The sequence below is a fragment of the Danio rerio genome, chromosome 15 (assembly GCF_052040795.2).
Source record: "Danio rerio strain M-AB ecotype USA chromosome 15, GRCz13ab, whole genome shotgun sequence".
Classification (NCBI taxonomy): Eukaryota; Metazoa; Chordata; class Actinopteri; order Cypriniformes; family Danionidae; genus Danio; species Danio rerio.
The window spans coordinates 34,810,169-34,829,403 of record NC_141035.1 but is presented as its reverse complement, the minus strand read 5'-3'; the positions used below and the strand labels follow the sequence as shown (position 1 = coordinate 34,829,403).

Here is a 19,235-nt window from a genome sequence, read left to right as displayed (position 1 = left end):
TCACTGTCTGTTTGCATATAAATCCTCTCGACGCAGATAAAGGCAAAGTACTCCTAAGGACCTTGTACTTTGCAGAACCTACTCAATAGTTTCATTATGGTGCAAAAACACCCTTCCAAATATTTTTATCAATACATCCATCAGCAAAAGGACTTTTAGTTTCATCGGCAAGATCACTTCAGTGCTACCTGGATGGTTTTCCATAGAATACGATAAGAAAAAAATCCTTACATGTCTCATAAATTGGCAATAAACAGATAGATAATACAACAACATTCTTCAATACAACTTTATTTTTAAGTTACACATTAAATACTCCTTAGAGATAATAATTATCATAACTTCTCAGTACATGTGGATTTCTTGTGGATTCTTCTAGAAGTGGGAGAAAATATCTATAGGTTACAGCATCATCATTATCTTTTCGGACCATATCAATACCAATATTTTATTATACGATTTGTTTAATTAAATAATAAAATAAATGACGGCTTCAGAGAAAGGTGCAGACAACATTTATTATGGTTTTGGTCCGTTTGTCTGCTTGACAATCTAATTTTGCACTGCAGCAATAAAACAGAAGTGGGATAAACAAACATTTCTGTTTAGTTCAAAATGATTTGCCAAAGGTTTTTTCATTTGGGGACGTAATTGGAAATTGGGAAAGGTAATGAATTGCAACATTCATTCATTTTCCTTTGACTTTAATTTCAGAGGTCGCCATGGCCATCAAGTATTCCAGGATATGTTTTATGAAGAGGATGCCCTTCCAGCTGCAATCCAGTACTGGGAAACTACCATACACACTCATTCACACACAAACTCATACACAACAGCCAATTTAGTTTATTCAACTCACCTATACCGCATGTCTTTGGACTGTGGAAGAAACCAAAGCACCTGGAGGAAACCCACATGAACACGGAGAGAACATCTAACTGCACTCAAAAATGCCAACTGGCCCAGCTAGGACTTAAAACAGCAACCTTCTTGCTATGAGGCAACAGTGCTTACCACTGAGCCACAGTGCTGCCTGAATTGCAAAATATTGCGAAATATTACAAAATTTAAAATTGATATAATATTGTATTGTGATTGCGGTAATATATGGGAGTTCTGTTGATTCCCAAGTGTTTCAAGAAAAGATACACAATACACAATAAAGCAAATTCAAAATACATTTATAGATGTTGTTTTTGTAGACATTTTCTGAAATAAAAAAAGGTGCAGTATTTTTTAGTTATTTTACTGTACTTTATTTAGTATTGAACAGTAGCCTAGCTTGTTTCCACACTAAATAAAAAATATAAATAATGGAATTAATGGTTTACAAATCAATTCTGGCTTTTGTTTTTTTCTTTTTAATGTATGTTTATTTCTAACTTTTTATGTAAGCACTTCAATGGGTCCATTTTCAACACATGACAGAAAATTAAATTGCAAGTTTTTGTCTCACATTTATGTGTACAAATTATTATTTTTTTCTCAATTTTACCAATGTGACCACACACCAAATTTTAACCTTTTGATTTAGTAGTTAGAACTTTGTACAAACTCATAAGTACATTTTAGTACAATTTGCTTATTTGGATTTAGGTGTGGGCTTTGATGCATTTGATGTAACTTTTTAAATTAGTGGTTAACTCATATGAATTCGTACAATCTCATTTGTACAATTCAGTACTATTTGCTTATCTCCCAATGACGGTTGGGTTAAGGGGTGGGGTTGGGTGCCACGCCTTCTTTTTAAATTCGTACATTTTAATATGACTTAATTCATACAAATTAGCCACTAAACTGACAAAACATAACATAGTGAAATTGTCACGTTTCCTCATGTGATCAGACTGGTATTTCCAATGCAATCTTACAGCAATTCGTAACTTTTTACTATTTAGCTTTTCCTCCAATGATGGTTGGGTTTAGGGTGGGGTTTGCTGCCATGCCTCCTTTTTAAAATAGTACATTTTTGTACAATTGAACTTGTACAAATTCGTACGAATTAGACACTAAACTGACAGCAAAAAATACTTACATTTCCTCGTGTAATCAGGCAGGTATTTCTCACAGTTGGAAGTGAGCTTTCTCACAATCTAAAGTTTACATTTCACAGCTTGGTCAGTTGGTCTTTTTCATTTTCAGAAGTGCAAATTAATTTCTTGCAAATCTGGGTTTATATGCTTTCTTCAATATTTTTTTTTTCTTTCAGAATTATGACTGCATTAAAATGCAATTCTGACAGAATGCATTGTCAGATCTGCGGTTTTTAATTTTCTGCCTTACTTAATTACTTAATTTTCTGCCTTACTTAATTTTGAGTTGCCATCTCACATTTTTTGACATTATTTCCACCTGATTTTTTCAACAAGGAATTAAACTTTTATTTGAATGTGCAAGACATATAATTCATTGGCTGCTAAAAGAAAATAAACAAAAAAAAAAACTGTTGCTTCTCTGCATACCAATGTGTTTTTAATTATCACAAGAAATTAAAAAAAAGAAATGCAGTATCAAGGCAGCATAACAAGCTGTTTTGTGCTGTATACTCCAGAGAAAAAAGATTACAAATGTTTGCATCCAATTTGGCATTTGTCATTTGTAGCAATTCTGAATTTATATGGAACTGTGAGGGCAAAAAGGTCATAATTGGCTTTTTTTTATGTGATAAAGAAACAGGCTTCCACAGAAAGATGTACATTAATAGATTGGGATTAAATGATATACTTCTTTATTAGCTAAAAGGTGCAAATAAATGCTTGTTTATGAACTAAAAGTCCAGCTCATGAGCAAAGCAACATCTACATGGTAGACTAAGAGATAAAGTTAAAGAACCCAAGGGATTGCAAGGTAATGCCAAAATCTAGATGCAAAATACATTAGACAGGAGATGAAGTTTTCCTGAAAAAATATACTGTAAAGTTTATTTATACGAAAGGAGTTTAGGGAGAAGACAGGCTTGGCAGCGAGTAAGGCTGAAAAATGAAGAAAAATCTGTCTCATACACTCTGGAGTTTAAAAAACCTGCAGATTTTCATGTGTGCTGGATTGGAAAGAAAATAAAGACATACTGTAGATCCTCTTCCTTCAGTAGCACACAAGCGAAAGACATCTGACTATTATGAGGACAAGATATAAGGTCAAATACTTCTGCATGCTTCAATATGTTTCCTTACGGTGACATGGAATTGTTACTGATACAATGGAATACAGCTGTTACGTTTGTAGTGGTAAATCTATGAAATAAACATAAGATCTTAAAATTACTATCATTAAATTTACCTTGAATTTGTTTTAAGAACTCTCTTATTGATGCTGCATTTATTTGATCAAACATGCATTGTAAAATAATCCTAATATGTCATAAAACTTTATTTGGTCCAAAGATAGCTTCATTTTCAGCATCATTACTCAATATTCAGCGTCATAATCTTTATAAATATTTCTGATATTCTGATTTGGTATAGATGAAACCTTTTTGAAACATTTTTATATTCTCATTAATGTAAAACCTAATATTTTTGAGGAAGCTGTGAAAAAGACCAATCAAAATAACAGATCTGAAATAGAAGAATAAATAAATAATACTAAATAAATAAATTATATGGGGCGACGCAGTGGCGCAGAAGATAGTGCTGTCGCCTCACAGCAAGAAGGTTGCTGGTTCGAACCTTGATGGGTGTGTCAGTGATGGGTTGTAGCTGGAAGGGCATCTGCTGCGTAAAACATATGCTGGATAAGTTGGTGGTTCATTCCGCTGTGGCGACCCCTGATAAATAAAGGGACTAAGCAGAAAATAAAATTAATTAATGTTTTTGAATGGCCCAACCAGAGCCCTGACTTAGGGTGCACTCACACTGTGCTATCCGAAACCATGCTCCGGCTCCGAAGGAAAAATGCAGTTAAGTGCAGGCTGACGGGGGAGAGGGGAGGGGGGACGAGTGCTTCGGCACGGTTCAAGGCAACAGTACCTAGTGTGAGCATGCCCTTAAACCCAATTGAGCATCTCTTGAAAGACCTAAAAATTTCTGTCCACCAACATTTACCATCCAACCTGACAAAACTGGAGAGGCTGCTGGGAGAAATGGCAGAGGATTCCCAAATCCAGGTGTGAAAAAAAGTTATTGCATCTTTCCCAAAAAGACCCATGCCTGTATTAGATCAAAAGGGTGCTTCTGCTAAATACTGAGCAAAGGTTCTGAATATTTAGAACCATGTGATATTTCAGTTTTTCTTTTTTAATAAACCAAAAATGTCAACAATTCTGAAAAAATATATATAATTAAATAAATTAAATCCTACTGATCCCATATTTTTAGATTGTAACATTTTAAATCAAAATAATTTTAGTCTTGAGCAACTGTTGTAGTCTTTATTGTTGAGTTTTATTTTTATATTTATGTTTTCCAAATTTTTTTCAGCAATTTGTAATTTGTAATTAATAATAATGTGTTACTCTTTTTTTTTTCTTACAAAAAACATGTTGATATTAATGTTTGATTTTGGAATGAAATAACCTAAAAAATAACTTAAAATAAGTTAAGTTATGTTAAAATTACAGCTTGTTATTTTAATGTTTGATTTTGGACAGAAATAATCTAAATATAATAAAAAATAATAATAATTACATTTATAATGTTAGTAAAATACGACATGTTGATTTTAATGTTTGATTTTGGACTGAAATAACCTAAATTTATTAAAATAATAATAATTACATTCATAAAGTTAGTAAAATACTACATGTTGATATCAATGTTTAATTTTAAGCTGAAATAACCTAAATTTGTAAAAAATAATTAATAATAATAATTGCATTTATCCTGTTAAAAATACTATGTGTTGATATTAATGTTTGATTTGGACTAAAATTACCAAATTTTATTTAAAAATAGTAATAATTTATAATGTAAAAAAATACTAAATATACTATAATTACTATACAACAAGCAATAAAATGTTTTGTGGTGGCTTTAGTTACTGCAGTATGTATCTTGTGTAAGTAGCAATTGAGACAGCCATTTACATTTTAAAATTCACAAATAGTTACAAAATCCGAGTTCATTAATATCTCTTCAAGTATTGCTCACCTACGTGCTTTATTTACGCATAAACTGAATTCTCCTACTAAAAGCTCCCCAGAACACACAAAATAGCCATTCACATTGATGTCGCTATTCTATATGCACCTACAGTAAATACGGCCATCAAAACAGCAGAATGTATCCAAGCACATAAACCTATGTCCACAATTTGGTAAACACTCAATTAAAAGTTTACAGCCATGACGCTGAAATGTTTTGGGGATCAGCAGAGAAACCAGAACATTTGTATATCGCTGGGTGGAGTTAAAACCCATCATACAAACAAGACCAAGCAACCCATGCACTCATTTTCAGCACATAGCCTAGTTGATTGATGATGTCTGAAAGACCACAGTTATTTCCTGCCCAAGTCCAAAACTGTCATGCTGTTGTATTTGTTTGTGGGCGAATGACATAAAACGCGATGGGGCATCGTCGTTCTTTTACTATTCATAATCTGATTGAGTTTATGACTTTAATGGCTGTTCGCACACTACGTTTCGCACAATGAGGTCATGTTTACTGTGTTTATTTCATGTTAGATTGATGGATGCTAGAAGGGAACTAGGGGCAGAGAAATGTATACTTTTCTGTGCAACATCATCAAAAATGAAGCGGAAATTAAAGCGAGACACTGCAGCCAAAATACTTATTTATTTTTATTTTGAGAGGACTTTTGAGAGGAGCATTTTAGATTTACTTAGACTTATTAATTTTAGACTTATTCAGACTTTTTCAGTCTGATGTAAAGAAAACATCCAAAAACACTTAAGTATTTTCTTTGTCGCACTTTATCCGTTTGTGTCTGTAGAGTTGAATTATAATATACAGCAGGGAAAAGAAGTATTAAACAGTTACAGTAGGTTTTTCCTGGAAATCTAAAGGAGCTGTTGACATGGAATTGAACCAGATTTTGATAAAAATACAAACAATACAAACATAAAAATATAACAGAACAAATCTGAAAAATGAGTTGTGTAATAACAAGGGAATGACACAAGGAGAAAGTACTGAACTACTCAAAAGTATTTAATACTTTATATAAAAGCCTTTTTTTATGGCAGCTTAAAGACGCCTCTCATGTGTAGAATGTAGTCACATGAATAGCTCAGGTGTGAGTTTATCACAGACTTCAACAGAGAGTATTGATTCTGTGGGTCTCGTCTGTCAAAGCTGATCTTTAATTTATATTTTTTATAGGATTCAAGTCAGGTGATTGGCTGGGCCATTCTACAGCTTGATTTTCTTTCTCTGAAAGCATTTGAGAGTCCTTAGCGGTGTTTTGGATCGTTGTCTTACAGAAATGTTCACCCTGGTTTCATCTTCATCATCCTGCTAATGTAGATGTCGGACTGAAGGAGCTGATATTCATTTACAATGATGAAGGGCAGAGGGTTGCTGGAGAACTATTGAGAGTTTTCAGATGCTGTCTGGGCATTCACTGCCTTTTTACACCTCCCTTTCTTCATGTGTTCTATGTTTTACCAGTGTCATTTTATTTTATTACACATAATCTCATTTGTAAATTAATTAGATTTGTTTTCTATGCATATATGGACTTCTTTGGTTGTGACCAACATCCAGGGAAAATTTCAAGTCAACGGAATATGTTTTTTGAGAAAAATAGTGACATGTTCAATACTTATTTTCCCCGCTGTATACTAAAAAATTTGTTTTTATCAAATAAGTTTTTTTTTCTTAAAGGTTTATTCACAAATACAGTATATTGTTAGTTTGCCTTTTGTTGATGTGTGTTTTTTATAGTGGGATATGTGACTCTGTACCACAAAACCTGAACCTTAACCTAAACCTTGTTTGATTAAACACACCATATTCTACAAAGGACTTGCAAAAATCAATTATATTTATTTAGGTAGTGAGTGAGTGATAAAAATAAACTCCCCATATTTCCTCTTTAATGTAAAAAAAAAAATAGATTTAAATTTTTAATGTCAAAAACGAAAACTAAAAAACTAAAAATGTAACCAGTCTTCATGCAATTTTAGTTTAAACAATGCATTTTAAAACACACACACACACAAAAAACATTTGGTAACACTTTATTTTGATGGTCCATTTGAGTATTAGTAGACTGTCTGTTTAATATCTGTTCACTGTAAAAGAAATTATATGACTAATTAGTCATGACAACATATGTTTTAGCTCATTGAACTAAGTTAATAATGTTATAACTTATTATAAGTTATGCAAGCTGTTTTAAGTCAGTTTAACATGGGCTCATAAGATTCAATGGACTCATAAGATTAGTTTGATTCAGCTTAAAAATTTAAGGCAGGCAGGATTTGTGGTCACACTTTACAATAAGGTTTATTAGTTAATGTTAATTAATGCATTTACTAACGTGAACAAACAATGAACAATACATTTACTACAGTATTTATTCATGTTGAAGACATTAGTTAATGAAAACACAGTTGTTCATTGTTAGTTCATGTTAACTCACGGTGCATTAACTAATGTTAACAAGCATGGACTTGGATGTTAATAACTTTTCAAATACATGTCAATTAACCCTAACTCTAACCCCAACCTAACAGTCTACTTATAATCTAATATGAATTAGTTGGCATGTAGATGCAATGTAACTTAAATGTGACAAACAGACTATCAAAATAAAGTGTGACCAAACATTTGTGCAACTCTCAATGTAATCAATCAACTGCGAAATATGGTGAAAATGTTTTTTTTACCTTTTCACCTCCTCATATATTTCAGCAGACATTTCTCCTAAGCAACTCACTGTAAGTCAATTTCAAACAGTCCCTCTGAAACAATTTAGGGTAATAAAAGTCTTAGCCGTTGGACTTATATCACAAAAAATTCCACTAGTGCTGCACAAACAGCTTTAATCATACCAATTCAAGCCAGGCTCTCTGCTGACAGAAGAAATAAATAAATAATATAGACTTAATATAGATTTTTTAGACAGATTGTCACACCAATTTTAATTTCAAAGCAAGAACCGACGTAAACAGGATACTATGAAATACCGAACGAGTCGTCAGACTAGCGGTGCCGCCAGCAAAACTACAACGAGACGCAAAACACACTGTGAGATTAATCTCACGTTGGAAATGTTTACGGTCTGCACAATGCTAACACTGATTAGGATGATCTATCAGGGGAGCATATGTAGCCAACATGTCAAAGACGCTGAATCTGAGCAACCGACTCAAATATTTTTGTGTAAACCACAGCAAACACAGTTCGGGATGCTTTGAATGCATCGCAGTTACTGTCATTCCTGGAAAAAAAAAAAAAAAAAAACATTCAAATGATTTTCCATTAAAGGTCAAACACAAAATAATCAGCAAATTCTGCATCAGAAATAAAAGTAATTCATAGTTTTCATTGCATTGTGTTTATGTTGGCTGATTTACTCCTCTTACCGGTTGTCAACAGTGTTTTTCCACTGGCGTCTGCATTTTTTTTAAACTGCAAGGAATCCAAACAAACTCTGTTGCTTGTTTCGAATGTTCACATCTCGTGCATTTATCAGGCAAACATCAAGATGTGCAAAACAAAATTGTTTGTGAAGTGGGGGATATTGCCCGTTTCAGATTGTAAACCACTCGAGTGGAAAAGCAAGGTAATGTTTTTTTGAGGGATCTGAAGAATGTAATTCATGATAGAGTCAAAATTTACTCTGAAAAATATGTTGTTTTAGAAAGTGTTTTCACTTTATTTTGAACAGTTTTAAAAATGTGTTTTAGAATTGATGTAAATGTCCTTAATATTCAAAGATAATTTCCAAATTTCAGTTTTTTATTTTTGATGATGATGATAAAGATGATGATGATGATAGACAATGTATAATTAAATTGACCATAAGTATTTGCACTTATTTTTATGATTATTATTAAAATAATAGTAACATGGGCGAGGCAGTGGCGCAGTAGGTAGTGCTGTCGCCTCACAGCAAGATTGTCGCTGGATCGCTGGTTCAAACCTCGGCTCAGTTGGCGAGTTTGCATGTTCTCCCTGCCTTCACGTGGGTTTCCTCCGGGTGCTCCGGTTTTCCCCACAGTCCAAAGACATGCGGTACAGGTGAATTGGGTAGGCTAAATTGTCCGTACTGTGTGAGTGTGTGTGAATATGTGGTGGATGTTTCCCAGAGATGGGTTGCGGCTGGAAGGGCTGGATGGGTTGCTGGATAAGTTGGCGGTTCATTCCGCTGTGGCGACGCCGGATTAATAAAGGGACTAAGCCGACAAGAAAATGAATGAATGAATGAATGCCCTTCCAGCTGCAACCCATCACTGGGAAACATCCACACACACACACACACACTCATACAATATGGCCTACCCAATTCACCTATACCGCATGTCTTTGGACTGTGGCGGAAACCGGTACACCCGGAGGAAACCCACGTGAATGCAGGGAAAACATGCAAACTCCACACAGAAACGCCAACTGAGCCGTTGTTCGAACCAGCGACCCAGCAACCTTCTTGCTTTGAGGCGACAGCACTACCTACTGCGCCACTGCTTCGCCTGACCTTAAAATGCTTTTTTATTAACATTATTAAAAATATTAACAGACATACTGTGAAAAGTTCTTTCCTCTGTTAAACATAATTTGGGAAATATTTAAAAAAGAAAAAAATGTCAAAAAGACATCAACTGTACATACAAACTCTTATTAATGTATTAACTTTTCCCTTATTTTACAAAAATGTGAGAAATAAATAAAAAATAACAACAACCAAAAACAGCATTTGCATCTCTTACTGGTCATCAACAGCCTTTTTCCACTGCCATCTGTGTTTTTTTATCGCAAGGAATCCAAACAACCCGTATTGCTTATTTTTTTATGCATTTATCAGCCAAACATCAAGATGTGCAAAACACAATTGTTTGTGAACTGAGGGATATTACCCATTTTAGCCTATAAACCACTTGAGCGGAAAATACAGGTAATGTTTTGAAAGATCTGCTGCAGTACTTTGTGGTTCGTCCTCCGGCCACATGACACAAGCAGAGCTTTTGAAATGACTCCAGCACGGCTATTTCAGTGACAGCGGCCTGAGTTATGCTGCTTCCTTCACTCATGCACGGGTCAGAAGTGGTCACTGCACTGGAGTGTGTTTCTCCAAACAAAACACAACTTGCTACTAAACTATCATGCACTGTTGAAGAAACTGCTTTAGACATCCGACTTGTGAACTTGGGACAGGTCAAACAACTTTGACCTCAACGAGATGCATCATTTGACATCGCTAACAAGATGGTGGCTATTTTTGCTTCAAGTGCGAAGATACCTTGACTGCGTCCTAAAGCTTAGGCTGCTGACTTGTTGACTTGCTGCACTATCTGAGTATTTGTGCATCGAGGGACCTCATAAAACTGATTTCAGACAGGTTTCTGAGACAACATAATGATCAAACGCGTACAACAAAAAAGAGAGCTTCGATAATAACTAATTGAATATTTACTACAATAGACATTGGTTAAAAAATAAAAATAAAAAAAAACCCTTGGTGCCGATAGCCCAGTGGTTAGTGTGCAACGTATAGCGCAACATTGCTCCGGGTGTCCCAAGTTCAAGTCCGGCTAATGGACCCTTCACAATCCCCTCCCTCCTTTCTCTCCTATTTCAATTTCTGTAATCCTACTGTCTTATCAAATAAAGGCAATAATAATAATAATAATAATAATAATAATAATAATAATAATAATAATAATAATAATAATAAATGTAAACAAATTGACACTTTAAGATCTTTATTATTTTAGCTTAACAATTAGAAATGAAATACAGAGGATAAAAAGTCTAAAGGGTATGACGCAAAAGCATCAAGGGTGTGTCTGAATTCACTTTTACTATTTCAAGGTTTGCGCTGAGGCGAATGGTCTAATAGGGTTGTGCTTATTCTCCTAACTGTTTTCTAGCTAGTGAAACATTTAGTGAAACAGTTTTTCCATTCAGTTTTTCCACTTACAAAGTCCAAATAGTAAATGTACCATGGCACAAAGCAGCTGATTCTTAAAAGAAATGAGAGATGAGACTCTGATTGGTTTAATGCATGTTATTCTTAAAACATCCTAATTAAATCATTAAACAGAAGATAAAGAACTAGCCTCTCCCATTCGGCCTCTTTACTTTCCTTTTACTTTACTTTTACTCTTTACTTTACTCCTTTGCTTTTGTGGATAAGGAAACAGTGTTGTAAGTACTCCACTGAAGACATCCATTAGCCTATATATTTAATTTTGTTTAAGTAAATATTTGTTTCAAAACTATTTCTAAATTTAGTTCTGAATACCAGCAAACAAATAAATGAACAATGATAACGGTTGCACAAGTCTTAAGCCTGCATATGCCTTACACAAGTGTATGATAGGGCCCATAATGTTTTTCATCGCCTGTTATTTATTTTCTTTTTTATATCTCATGTGATTAACTGAAATGCTTTAGGGTCAGAAATTGGAACAAAGAATCCCAGCAATGGCTTTATGTTGAATGTGACGTAAACTAAATCTGCCAATTGATTTGAGAAACAAAAGACCTAAAATTGCTATAAATAATGACCGTAGCATAGACTACTTTGATGTTTTGTTTTCTGTCTGTTCGATTTATTATGCAGGTTCTGCATCTGTACACTTCAAAACAGCCCTTTTCCTTACATACACGTACATCCAATTGAAATGGTCCTAAAATTAGAAGAAAATGAAGTTTGTCTTTAGGAACCAATTGGATTGTTGAAACATGGAATAAAGAGAAACTGGCAAAGGGACAAAAACAAGAAACATCCTAAAAGGCATCCTATGAGACCAGAAATGAAATAAAAGTGATTTTGAGGGTAAAAGGAATGTTATGGTGTTTGATAAAAGAATATGAGGGCAAATTAATTTTTACAAAATAATAAAGTGCACAGAGACAAAAAACCTATATATACCTCTACTCGGCCTGTCATAATAATCAATATATCGACATATCGCACAACACACAGACATGATCTCAATCTATTTGGTGATTACCCATACATAAAAAACAAACAATTCTAGCAACATTTTTGCTAATTGTGCAACACCTCTATCTCTACTGGAGGTGTCAGTGTCAGTATGGTTAAAAAAACAATATAGCATTTACTACAAATTACTATAGTATATTTTCATGTGGGTGTCTGACAACTAAAAATAGATCTTTAAGCAGATATTGCAGCCTTTGCTACTTTTTACCCTGCCCTTTTTTGTAAACATTTATTGTTATTTGTTTAGGATAAGCGTTTTCACATTCTGAGTTCAATGCATTTAATTGTTAAAATGAATATTCTTAAGAGTAAAATGTTATGTGTTCTTTGGAAGAGTGTACTTGCATTGCTGTTATATTGTCATTCTGGCAATATATGAGTGGCATAAAATGATCTTAAAATGACAATAATATCATTTATGGCAATATATTTTGATGCAATATATCATACAACAGGAAGAGATATTAGGACAGGTCTAACCTACATAAATAAGAAATAAATTTTGATGTCATTCCAACAAATAAATCTCAGGAATCAAACTAAAAGACACTGAATTAAATGTTTATATTCATTCATTCATTTTCTTGTCGGCTTAGTCCCTTTATTAATGCAGGGATGCCACAGCGGAATGAACCGCCAACTTATCTAGCAAGTTTTTATGCAGCGGATGCCTATCCAGCCTCAACCCATCTCTGGGAAACATCCAAACACACATTCACACACACACTATGGACAATTTAGCCTACCCAATTCACCTGTACCACATGTCTTTGGACTGTGGGGAAAACCGGAGCACTCGGAGGAAACCCACGCAAAGGCAGAGAGAACATGCAAACTCCACACAGAAATGCCAACTGGGCCGAGTTTCGAACCAGTGACCCAGCAACCTTCTTGCTGTGGGGCAACAGCACTACCAACTGCGCCACTGCCTCGTCCTAAATGTTTATATGTTTTAAAATAAATATATAGATTATACTGCATGTTAGCTTACTTTTTGACTGCGTTCCTGTATTTAAGGCCATTTTATGTGAAATTAGAAGGAAACTATACTTCTAACTACAGGTCAAGAATTGTAGTTTCAACCACACAAGATTGTGACGCTGTTTGAATGATGGATTCGGGAAACACAGAATAGCTGCAGTAACGACAGAACTTGTAACCTTATAGTTTGGTAACAATGACCTGCTGATTTGTAGAGATGTATTGCATGAAAAGTCTTTTTCACTAATTCTTTCTGGTCAATTAACAGACTCTTGTTACTTCGCTGTTCTTGGCTCACAAAGAAATTTACAAATCACAGAAGTTCAAATGTCTGTTTAAAAAAGCCTCCAGAGCACCTGCTAGTCGAATCCCTTTGCATAGCATCAAACTGTCACTTACCTCATTCACATTGGCTTACTTTACAGACTGTTTTTCTTTTCTCTCTTGGCCAGTTTTCCAGCACTGCCGGCTGTGTTTGAAACAACGTTTCATGAGAAAGTGCCTGAAACCTTACCATCTCTTTGTAAAATCACAAGAGGTATAATGTGAAAAAATGCGAAGTTCCACACAATCGATTTGTTTTGGGGCAACATGAAGGAATTAAGTTAACTTATTAGTTTTTACATATTTAAGTGTATTTAACATAAAACATTTAGGTTATCCCCATAAAAAAACTCAAGAATTGTGTTGTTTCAGCTCATTCATTCATTAATTTTCTTTTCAGCTTAGTCTCTTTATTAATCATGGGTCACCACAGTGGAATGAACCACCAACTAATCCAGCATATGTTTTCAGTAGCGGATGCCATTACAGCTGCAACCCATCACTCGGAAACACCCATACACTTTCATTCACAAACATACACTATGGACAGTTATTCTACCCAATTCATCTATACTACGTCTTTGGACTTGTGGGGCAAACCGGAGCACCCAGAGCAAACCCACACGAACACGGGGAGAACATGCAAACTCCACACAGAAATGCCAACTGACCCAGCTGAGGTTCAAACCAGCGACCTTCTTTCTGTGAGACGATTGTGCTACCCACTGCATCACAATGACACCCCTTGTTTCAGCTCCTTTTTAATAAGTAGTCTGAACAGAATGCAAACTGAATATTTAGAGTGTACAGAGTGTACAGTAGATTTAGAAAGTTTAATTTGAACAGCTTGAACAGGGTACAGAGATGATGTTTAAACACATCAGGTTTTAAACAAAGTGTTCAGCTGTATATAAAAAAGGAATTAAGGGAAAAACTGTTATAAAATAATAAAGATAACATAAATAATAACGCATTATTATAACAAAATAATATAATACTCTTTCTTTAACAATTACAATAATGCATGTTTAAAAAAACAATAAAACAAACACACAACAAATGTAAAATCATAAAATAGGGTAACATAACAAAGCAAAACACATCAAAACAAAATGAAAACAAAACAAAAAACAAAACTAAACAAAGCATCAAAGCAAAGGGAAAAAACAAAACAAAACAAAAGCAAAACAACACAAAAACAAAGCAAAGCAAAACAAAAGCAAAGTGAAACAAAACAAAACAAAAAACACAAAAGCAAAGAAAAGCAAAATGAAACAAAATACAACACAAAAAAACAAAGCAAAGCAATACAAAAGCAAAACAAAATGCAAAGCACAAAACATAAAAAGCCCCACCCCCCAAAAAATAAACAAACAAATACATAAACAAACATCTGAACATTCACAGAAAAGATAACAAGTTAATGTTCAAACACATTAGACATTTTAACAAGAGTTCTGCTTTATTCTTTTTTAATATGACCTCTTAAAAAAAAAGGACTCTTACATGTAGCTTGAGGCCCTTGTTTGACGGCTCCTCACTCTGTTTACACAATCCTTGTCATATCAGAGAGACACATCCCTGGCAATCTCTGCTTCTCTGTCCGCTGTGATTTACAGCTCTGTCAAAATACTCCCGCTTAATTGATTTAATGGATACAGTGTGATCCAGACAGGCTTGATCTTGGTTTATATTTCATTCTCTGCAAACTATACAATAAAAGAACATACCAAAGGCTTGCCAAGTGCCTATCTAGTAGTATTTCCACTGCAAATAGAGGTAGAGCTAAACCTTAGATAATGGGCCATGTTACTGCAATTACATCATCGAGTTATCAGGAAAAATATGAACTGAAACAATACGAAGGTCAGCAATTGTTATAAAAAATTATTTTCTGATAATGATGATTTTTTTTATTAAGAAGAACATTGTAATGTCATTCTATAATCTGTATGCTGTTGTTGTTATTATTATAATTATTTATAGTAGTAGTAGTAGTAGTAGTAGTAGTAGTAGTAGTAGTAGTAGGACAGTAGTAATACAACTAACAAAAAAGATAACAATAATAGCTTTATTCATTTTGATTAAAATACACAAACAGGAGATGATTTTTTGCATTTTTAAACAATAACTGATCAAAATGTTAAATTACAGTTAGAAATTCAAAAATGACTATACCAAATTACTAAACAACAGAAAAACAAAATAACACAGAATAAAGCACAAACCAAAAAATTTAAAGCAAATCACAAAACAAAAAGCTAAAAAAGCGAGTAAAACAAAACAAAAAGCATAGTAAAACGAAATAAAAGCAAAGAACAAACTAAACTAAAAAGCAAAATGCAAAGCGAAAAAATTAAATCAAGCAAAATGTAAACAAACAAACATTAATGCAAACAAAAAAGCAAAGCAAAAACATAAAAAAGCCTGACATAAAATAATTAATCAAAGCAAAACAATGAGAATGCTAAATAAATTAATAAAATAAAATAGATAAATAAATAAATCAATAAATAAATAAATAACAAAAAAATCAAACCACAAAACGCAACAGAAACAAAAAAACTAAAAACAAAACAAAACCAAACCAATAAAGCAAAACAAAGCATATTTCAAAACAAAACAAAAATGCATAACAAAGCAAAAAATATATCAAGCAAAATGTAAAACAAACATTAAATCAAACAAAAAAGCAGAGCAAAAACAAACATACAAATTAAAATAAAAGAACTAAATATAATAAAAAATGAATCAAAGTCAAAATCAAAATAGATCTAAAACAAAGCAAAAAGTAAAACAAAACAACAAGAAAGCAAAAAGAAATAAATAACTATATAAAATACATTATGAAAAGCAGAGTAAAACAAAATCACAAACTACAAAATGCAACAGAATCTAAAAAAAAATAAAACAAAAGCAAAACAACAAAAAGCATAATTCCAAACAAAACAAAAAGGACAGCAATACAAAATAAAAGCAAAGCACAAATTAAACTAAAAAGAAGCAAAACAAAGCGAAATCTTTTATCAACCAAAACGTAAAACAAAATAAACATTGAAGTAAACAAAAAAGCTAAGCAAAAACAAACATAAAAAGTTAAACAAAAGAACAAAATCGAAAGACAAGGTGAATCAAAACATTACAAATCAAGGAGCAAAGCAAAAACAAAACAAAAGCAAAATAAATAAATAATCGAGAGTCGAAACAAAAAGTACAAGACAAAGTAAATAAGCAAAGTTAAACAACAAGAAAGCTAAAAGATGAATAAATAAATAAATAAAATACATAACAAAAAGCAAATTAAAACAAAATCACAAACTATAAAACGCAACAGAAACATAAAAAGCTGAAAACAAAACCAAAGCAAAAGAGCAAAACAAACCATAATTTAAAACAAAACAAAATGCACAACAATACAAAATAAAATCAAAACACGAACTAAAATAATTTTATCAAACAAAATGTAAAACAAACAAACATTAAAGCAAACGAAAAAGCAAATCAAAAACAAACATAAGTAAAACAAAACAACAAAATTGAAAGAAAAAGAAGCAAAAAAATCAGGATCAAAAAGAAAAGCAAACAAAACAAAATGAAAAAAGTCAAAATACAAAATTATATAATCAATTATATTATAAATTATTTAAAAATTAAAGCAAAACAAAGCATGATTCAAAGAAAAACAAAACAAAAAGCATAGCAAAACAAAATAAAAGCAAAGCACAAACTAAACTAAAAAGCAAATCGCAAAACAACGTGAAAAATTTAATCAAGCAAAATGTAAAACAAACATTAAAGCAAACAAAAACAAAGCAAAAACAAACATAAAACAAATCAAACTGCAAAGAAAAATTTAACAAAAGCCAAAATAAAAAAACACATTAAAGCAAAAAACACATAAAACAAAGCAAACAACAAACAAAACAACAAGAAACCAAAAAGATAAATAAATAAATAAATAGCATAAAGCAGAGAAAAACAAAACTACAAAATGTAGCAGAAACAAAAACAAAAAAAGAACTAAAAACAAAGGCAAAGAAAAGCAAAAGCAAAACAAAGCATAATTCAAAACAAATCATAAGCAAACAAAACAAAACAGAACACAAATAAAAATAATAAAATAATAGAAAAAACAACAAAGTGTAACAAACGGCCTTAGTACTACTGGCAACAGCAGAATATATTAGTGCATGCTCAAGCACACAGCTTTATTAACAAAGATAAAACACTAAGCAGCTGCAGTTTGTACCTTTAACATTATTTATGATGGGGATATTTGAGCTCGGCCCCATTATTACTACACATTAAAACCAGGAAGAAGCACATATTTAAACATCAGTACGGTGGCCTGAATGGATAAAACCAAGGCGACACCTGGTCTTTTATCTTGACATTTGTCTTAGATGGGGTCTAAACACTATAATGCATTCGACAATGATTAAACGCAAATGCTGGGTTCCATTTTGAATGTAAACAAAGCCATTAAAATCTGAATTTACAACCAAATGGCCAAGGAACGGTATTTATGTGTATGCCTGTGTGGTGACAAGGTATATTTAAAGAAAGGGACAAAACCTTAGACAGACCCCAAAATGCACATGGGTTCACAGCTGGCTCAAATCAAGGGGAACCGTATAGCAACCCTCGTGTCATCTTTTTGTTCTCCGTCTTTAAACGAAAGCACTTTCGCAGGCTCCCCTGTTTAGTGTTGCTTTACTTTGGCTCAAGGAATTGAGGCACTAAAATTGAGCCTCAGAATTTTCGAAAGCCATTACCGGGATAAATACATATAATGAATGACAAATGACAAGTAATCACGAATAGACAAAGACTGCCTGGGATGAAAAAGGATGGAGAGGCTGTTACAGGCCCGAATATTGCACTTGAATACTGTTATTTCCAGATGCAGCGAGCGAATGATTAAAGCAAATCCTCCATCCTGACTTGAAGGCCGGATCATTTGCCATCGTTTTGCAAAGCGATGTGTGGAATATTAAGGGATGGAATTGATTTGTAGAAAGGATTACGGTCAGCTATAGGAACAAGGTATACAATTTACATAGCAGTGCTTAAAAAGGTTTCAGTTTAAAGTGGGATTAGTTTGACTACTTTAAAGAGTTTATCCAAACTCAACTAAAGTGCATCCAAAATTTTTAAAATGCTATTAATACTTACTGACTTTTTTTTCAAGAGAGGAACATTTAAATGAATGAATTTTAAAGAGCCCCTTTATACATAAAAAAGGGTCATATTTCAGTTTTATGGGTCTCCAACAACATACTCATATGCATGCAAGGTCAAAAAACACTTTCATGGTCTTATAATATGAATTTATTTTTACCTAATTGTACCAGCGACTCCCATATGAATCGTTTAGCGATTCATTTGTTCCCAAACCCCTCCTTAGCGCGAAGCTAATCTGCGCTGATTGAACCGATGACAGCCTGTTGTGATTGGTCAACAGCGTTCAGCGCAAGACAGTAAAATGCCCAGTGGTTTATTAAGCACCCGGGATACCAACATTGGTATAGGATCAGATCGCTTCATAGTAAACTTACCAACACCACAGTAAACAGTACCCGGTTCTCAACAGTGTTATTCAGACACCTCACCCCCGAAAGCAGTGCAGTTAAACACCAGCATATTGCTCAATTCTTAAATGACACACATTCAGTATTAATTCACCTACCCGCAAATGCTAAACTATTCTGAACCTTGACCGCTGCACGTGTGTAGGATCAGCTGATGGTGGCCATAGCAACGACAAACAGCAGTGGAAGGCTCACAAACGCATTTAAATCCATAACAAAGCAGCACGCGTCACGTTTTCAACGTGGTATTAGATGTAATAT

The 19,235-nt window shown here is 33.4% G+C and overlaps 1 long non-coding RNA gene across 1 annotated transcript in view; it reads right to left on the bottom strand.

The window, feature by feature from the left end:
• Nucleotides 1-19,235, bottom strand: part of LOC141377881 (uncharacterized) — a 35,785-nt gene that overhangs the window by 634 nt on the left and 15,916 nt on the right. The window lies entirely within an intron of this gene.